Source organism: Eriocheir sinensis, chromosome 68 (assembly GCF_024679095.1).
Source record: "Eriocheir sinensis breed Jianghai 21 chromosome 68, ASM2467909v1, whole genome shotgun sequence".
Taxonomy (NCBI): Eukaryota; Metazoa; Arthropoda; class Malacostraca; order Decapoda; family Varunidae; genus Eriocheir; species Eriocheir sinensis.
The window spans coordinates 674,665-682,113 of record NC_066576.1 but is presented as its reverse complement, the minus strand read 5'-3'; the positions used below and the strand labels follow the sequence as shown (position 1 = coordinate 682,113).

General features: G+C 45.0%; 1 pseudogene; it reads left to right on the top strand.

Annotated features, from left to right (window-relative positions):
* Positions 1 to 518: 518 nt before the first annotated feature.
* Positions 519 to 2,589, top strand: LOC126988087 (uncharacterized; annotated as a pseudogene).
* Positions 2,590 to 7,449: the final 4,860 nt, after the last annotated feature.

The following is a 7,449-nucleotide window of genomic DNA, read 5'->3' as shown; positions in this document are numbered from 1 at the left end:
TCTCAATGTCAAGAATCTTACATACATACCCGCCCCCTTTCCCCCACGCCAAGACGGTGGGGTTGACTTCGCCTTGATCTATGCCGATTGCGTAACCCCCACGATGTATGGCGGGCAAATGGTAAATCTATTAGATGCAGTTACCATGGAAGCTGCTGGAGGTAGAGACTTTCGCCAGCTCGTATATAAATCTCTTAATAAGACCTTCATAGATTCGATTTCCGTCAGAGTGCTCGATCAAAGGGGTAAAAGTATAACCTACGGGCGAGGAAAAACCATGACCCTTTTATTGCATATTCGCCCTAAATAAGAAATAAATACGACACTTTTCGTGAAGATGGGTTATTCATTCACAGACAGTCATGAGGAGTACTTTCATTCCTCCGGGACGTCATGATTTCGATGCTCTCTTTTTAGAGAGTCATGCAAGGGTGGGTGGATTAGAGGATATTAGGATATTTCTCCGCCTCCCGTTCAGCGAGTAGAAGAGGAGGTGGAATTTTAATATACTGAGCGGTCTGGCTAAAAAAGCCATCCCTTTTCTCATGAGAAATGTCGCTCCCGAAGCTGTGCGTATGGGGAAAGACGTATTAGGCGATGTGTTAGATGGACGGGATATCCGTCACTCGTTAAAAACCAGAGGCGTGTCGGCTCTGAAAGGCGTTGGACAAAGACTTGTCCGAGGGGGAGGTAAGGGAGTCCGCAAGCGTCAAAGACGAGTCCAAGGCGGGCGCGTCCGTAAGCGTAAGAAAACAAGCAAAAGAAAGACGAAACGACGGTCACGTAAAACATGTTATAAAAGTGACATATTCAACATGAAAACGTTAGTTTAACGTGGAAGATGGCGGAATACGGACTTGACGTACAGGGGGGTGGGACGACCACCTCTCTGCGTCAGTACGCAGCCGCCGTAAGCGAAGGGTTTCCTCGAGTGACGCGTGTGAGACCAGTAGAAAGTTCTATTGCATCTCGAAACAAACTCGATATTTTACCCGTTAATCTTGACGGTTCTAATAATGAGATTAATGATAGTTATATTGAATTTAGGATTCCAGGCGTTCCTGGACAATTTCTGGATCTCAGTACACTCTCGATAGACATGAAGACGCGCGTGACCAAGGTGGACGGGTCGAAGCTTGGTGATACGGATCATGTGGTTTTTGCTAACGGCTTTAGTAATACCCTTTTAAAAATTGCACTTGCTACCTCAACGAACAGATGGTAGAATCCAACGCCCTCTTTAATTATCATGCCTTTGTTAAAATGATAACGTCGATCCCCCAAGAAAAGTTAGATTCGATTGGACGTAGTTCCTTCTTTTTCCGTGATGATCAGAGTGAAAAAGGTATAGTGAACACGTATAGTGACGAGTACTTTACAGGAGCCAATAAACAAGAAAAGGAAATGATTGCCAACATAAAAGCACACGGTCTTAGTATGACAGCACCTTTGCTGTTAGATATTGCGAGTCTAGACGCGTATCTCCTCGACGGCACAGATGTGAGAATCAGGTTGGAATTAGCAAGCAAGTCGTGGATTCTAAACACATCTCAGGATGGAGATCTCTTTAAATTTGCGCTCGAATCAGTAAAACTATGGGTCGATCGCGTCGTGCCGCACGCATCAGCGTTATCGTCACTCAATACTTCACTCGCGTCGAAATCCTTGCAGTATACATACAATCGAACCCTGTATAAAACATATGTCTTAGGAATCAATCAAACGAGTTTGCTGGCCGAATTGCCGTTTGCACAAATCATTCCACAGAATCTGATAATGGTTATGGTTGACATGGATAACATGTCTGGTTCTTACAACAAGAACGGTCTTTATTTCACTCACGCGGATCTCAATCACGCTCATATCACCATTAATGGGTCAACGGCTTATAATATTCATGCTCAGTTTCCCCATCATGTCTCTCGACTCTTTTATTCGACGCTAGAAGGACTTGGCTTGGAAACAACTAACAATCTTACTCTCCCGGCTTTTGCAGCGGGTCGAACCTTATGCGCTTTTAATTTCGTCACAGAAGACGTGGAAAATGGGATTCCCCTCGATAAAAATGGAAACATGCGTATCTCTTTAACTTTTAATAAAGGACACAACAGAAATCTCGTCATTATATTCTTCGCCGACACGACAGGCATAATTGAAATTGACGCGCATCGTCAAGTAACGTGTCAGGTTCGCGCGTAAAATAAAATGAATGCACTGGAAATCGAACGAGGATTAGCGGGTGTACTGGGGGATAAGATTATTTTTTTAGGTTGTCATCCTGAAAGTCATGTCGGTAAGCTGCTTGAACATGCAAAGCAGCAGCTAAAACCCATTGTCTTTATTCTGAACACTCTGAAGGGGGGAGAAGTCATGGGTCACTGGATCGCTATATACATTCATTATGAAACTCAAACACTCGGTTACTTTGACACTTATAACTTAGATCCAAGGTTGTATTCACTGTCATTACATCACTTTATACAAGTACATCCGTATATGACGGTGTATAGATTAGCATATAGATTACAGGGTCTGCAATCCCTTGTGTGTGGCATTTACACGATGTACTTTTGCTATCTCCTCAGTCATCACCCCTTAAACGTGTCATGTCTTCCCTCCATGCAACCTTTAAGAAAGGACAGCATTTCTATAATGATAAACTTATCACGCGATTGGGATACAAACTCTTTCCATTACCACAATGTGAAACAACATTCTGCTTACTTAGTAACGCAAGGCATTGTCGACGAGAGATTTGCAACGTTATCATGTAAAGCATGGTGCCATGCTAAAGAGAGGGTAGACGCGGGAGAACACCTGGAGGTATGCTAGAGGAACAGCTGCTATCGCAACACTTGCGTGTATGGGTTGCCAATTGGTTTCCATACTGATGCATATAAACCCAGACGTCCACCCACTACAACCGCACTTTACCAGCAAGTTGAAGTGTATACGCAACGTGATGTCTAAAATTTTCTCGTCAACCACGTTCGGTAAGTGACATCAGTTGCTATCTACATGGTTTGTTAAATCATCAATACCGTTTCCTCATTCTGTATTTACTCTCTTGTTTGTTTTCAGATGGTCTGGTAATCAACATTAATTATTACTGTTCTCGCAACTCACCAGATGAAAGCATGATACGAGAAAGTGTCGATGCAGACGCACCGAGCAGGGAGACTGAAGGACGTGGTGCTGTTAAGCACAAGAAACGTATCATCACAGACTACAAAGCACCCTCCAAAGATCGGTATGTATGCATCTATATGGAATGATAACTCATCCATTTCTTTAAGGCGTTCGAGTAATTATTACTGTTCTCCAGGTGAAACCGCGAGGCGGGAAAACGCTGACGCAGAAATGCTGAGCATGGCAGCTGAAGGTTGCGAGGATGCTCCATACAGGAATCTCATCTCCCCTCCAAAGAACGACTCCAAGGTACCCTCAGCCGAAATCACCGTGGATTTGACGCCTCCATCCCCTGCGGAGGAGACAAAGGATGACAAGCAGCCGTCAAAGGAAGAAAAATCTGCCTTCAATCCGTCGTTTACACCCAAGATCTTACCTCCATCTCTGTTGAAAAAGAAACGAGTTGCATCCATCTAAATTGCGTGTGTTTGTATGTTATTACTAAGACGTGTTTTTCTTTTTTGCGTGGTTAAATAAAAATTATAAAATGATTCTGGTTTATTTCTGTATCCCCGTTACTTGTTAATAAACCCCTCGACGGCGACTGAAAAATCCGAGTGGTATCCTGGGATTCGAACCCGCGTCGTCCACCACGCGGCGAATGTGAACCCAGTACGCTACCAGTTCGGTCACCGCATACCCTACACCCTACACGCTCCCTCTTAGACAGAACGAGGCATGGCGCAGCCCATGTCTCGCCGCTCCCGGACTCGTCACCTCCCACCAACCGCACCATAGCACATCCCTCGCTCCCTCCCCATAGCATGTCACTGCCGATCCCTCTCTGTCCCGCCCCACGCTCCCTTGACCCGCCAAAACAAGCCGCTATGACATAGGATACTACGGAAGTCTTTCCGCCTCCGCCCCACGCTCCCTTGCCCCGCCAAAACAAGCCGATATAATAGCCTGCCACTACGGCTGATTATTCCGCCCGCCCACCCCATTGCCCCGCCAAAACAAGCCGCGATGGCGCAGGATACTACGGTTGTCCTTGCTCCCCCCCCCCCACGTGGTTTTCCGCCCCGCCCCACGCTCCCTTGCCCCGCCAAAACAAGCCGGTATGGCGCAGGATACTACGGATGTCCTTCCGCCCTCCGCCCCCCGTGTTTTCCGCCCGCCCTCCCTTGCCCCGCCCAAACAACCCGATATCATAGCCTGCCACTACGGCTGATTATTCCGCCCCGCCCCACGCCATATTGCCCCGCCAAAACAAGCCAGTATGGCAATATTATAACTACTAATGAAGCTCCTGGGTTGAAAGAAGAATGAACTAGATGTGTGTGTGTGTGTGTGTGTGTGTGTGTGTGTGTGTGTGTGTCCATCCGTCCGCCAGCCTCCCAATCATCAGTCATCGTGAAGGGGAAATGGGAAAGCACCTTTAACCTACATTATAATCTAACCGCTTGTCGGCGTATATTTCCGCCGCTGCACCAAAACAGATACTGGCCCGTGATGGTGCGGCGGCCGGCGGGTCCCCATCTGTCCGGGCCCCGCGGCGACCCGTTAACCCGCAATGTACAGCGTGGTAACCTAACCTTTGTGGACGAAGCTATATAGTGTTTCTCAGGCTCGTGCTCACAAACGTTTCGGGGGGAGGCTTGCCCACCAACATTTGATAAGGCTTTGGTATAGGTTGTGTTAGTGTTTCCATGGGTAGTTTTATGAGCCTGGTGATAGTTTGGCAAGGCTTCTGCACCTTGAATGTGAAAAGATCGTCACTTCAGCCGGGAAGGTCCAAGGAGCACGTGAGGAGGGAGAGCGAGAGAGAGGGAAGAGTACATCACAAAATTGGCATTTGCATAAAGAATGGAATATGAGTTTGTTTTCATAGACTCGATAAATTGATGCTCTATTTTTTTATTAGATATTTTTGTAGGAATAATAAATGCTCCGTGTCCTGTTGTCGCTGGGATACATGTTTACACTGCCATGATACAAATGTCTCTGTCCATTTTCCATAGATATATTTTTTTTGTCTGTCTATCTGTCCGTCTGGCTGCCAATATCTCCGAGGGCCTGTTTGTAAATCTGTCACCTAAGTATATATTGGTTTCTATCTGTCTGTCTTTATTTATTTGCATACAGTTCCTCACTCATTACATATTTATTGAGTCAGCAATTATTTTTTTTTTTATGTGTGCGCGTCGGTGTGATTCATATATCCATGATTTTGTTTTGGTTTGTGTCGAATATTTTGCTCCGGCTCATCGCTTTCACACATCCCCGATAGTGAGAAAATTAAGTTACCCGCAGTGGGAATATAACACTGTGTAGTAATGGCCAAAATCAATTGGTAATAAAATCCTGATATATATTTCAATCCATTTTTTTTTCGTTGCAAAGGTAAGAAATAAAAAAAATACTGTTGACACTATAGTTATGAATTTTTACAGTTGACACAAAGTAATATAATGAAGATAACTGAAAAGGTTTTAGTAATTTATGAAAGGAAGAAAAGTGCAAGGAAGCAAGAAAAGAAGAAAAAAAGTAAGAAAAGTTCAGGATAAAGACACGACAGAAAAGTTTTTTTTTTTTGTGTGTGTGTGAAAGAGAGAGAGAAAAACACACACACACACACACACACACACACACACACACACACACACACACACACACAAACACACAAACACAGAGAGAGAGAGAGAGAGAGAGAGAGAGAGAGAGAGAGAGAGAGAGAGAGAGAGAGAGAGAGAGAGAGAGAGAGAGAGAGAGAGAGAGAGAGAGAGAGAGAGAGAGAGAGAGAGAGAGAGAGAGAGAGAGAATGTCGAACCCGAACGTATTAAATCTAACCTTTCCTGCAATATTTCCTCAGGTTAGAAAATAGTGTGTTTTGCCAAGAATACATAATTTAAAGGGACAAAAACCATTAGACGGGGAGGAGACGATAACGGCAGAGAGAGAGAGAGAGAGAGAGAGAGAGAGAGAGAGAGAGAGAGAGAGAGAGAGAGAGAGAGAGAGAGAGAGAGAGAGAGAGAGAGAGAGAGAGAGAGAGAGAGAGAGAGAGAGAGAGAGAGAGAGAGGGGGGGGGAAATGAAATAAATAGATAGATGATAAACAAACCCAAAAAAGAGAGAGAGAGAGAGAGAGAGAGAGAGAGAGAGAGAGAGAGAGAGAGAGAGAGAGAGAGAGAGAGAGAGAGAGAGAGAGAGAGAGAGAGAGAGAGAGAGAGAGAGTCATGCGTGCGGTTGGACGTGAACAAAGGCGAGGGAGATAAAGCCACAGGATGAGAGTGATGGTCGCAAATTTGCATGTAAATTTGGATAATAACACAACGATAATAGATAATTTGTAGGTGCGTTACGGAGACACGGGCGGATCGAGAGCGGCGGGGGGCGGAGGGCGGCGGGGTGAGGGGGCAGGGAAGGGAAGGGAAGGGAAGGGAAGGACAGTCGCGTTAGGAGGAGAACGGAAGGAAGGGCGAGGGAGTGAAAAGACGCGAGAGAGAAAACGAGAAGTAAGATTGATGAGTGTTCGGAAGTGTTTGGTAATGGTAGTGTTGGTGAGGTGATCATGGCAGAGAGATGGAGAGAGGAGAAGCGGAAAAAGAGGGGAAGGAAAGAAACAGATAAGAAGGAATGGAATAGGAAAGAAAACGAAATGAAGGGAGGCAGGAAGGAAGGAAGAAAATAATGAAAAGAGAGGGAGGAAGAAAAGTACAAAGATATAGAGAGGAAGTAGAAGGAAGGACCGAAGAAGGAAAGATTACGAAACGAAAGGAGAAAGAAGAAAAAAAGAAAGGAAAAGACAAAGAATGAAAGAAAGGTAGGAAGGATGAAAAAAGGAAAAAGGAGAAAGGAAGGAAGAAATAAGAAAACAAAGGAAGGGAGGAAAGAAGGAAGAAAAATGTGAGGAAGGAAAAGAAAGGAAGGAAGGGAGGAAGAAAAAAAAGGAAAGGGAGAAAGGAAGGAAGGAGAATGTGAGGAAGGAAAAGAAAGGAAGGAAGGGAGGAAGAAAAAAAAGGAAAGGGAGAAAGGAAGGAAGGAGAATGTGAGGAAGGAAAAGAAAGGAAGGAAGGGAGGAAGAAAAAAAGGAAAGGGAAGAGAGGAAGGGAGGAACGAAGGAAGGAAGAAAAAGGGTAGATTAGAAAAGAAAGAAAGGAAGGGAGGAAGAAAAAAAGGAAAGGGAAGAGAGGAAGGGAGGAACGAAGGAAGGAAGAAAAAGGGGAGAAAGGAAAAGAAAGAAAGGAAGGGAGGAAGAAAAAAAGGAAAGGGAAGAGAGGAAGGGAGGAACGAAGGAAGGAAGAAAAAGGGGAGAAAGGAA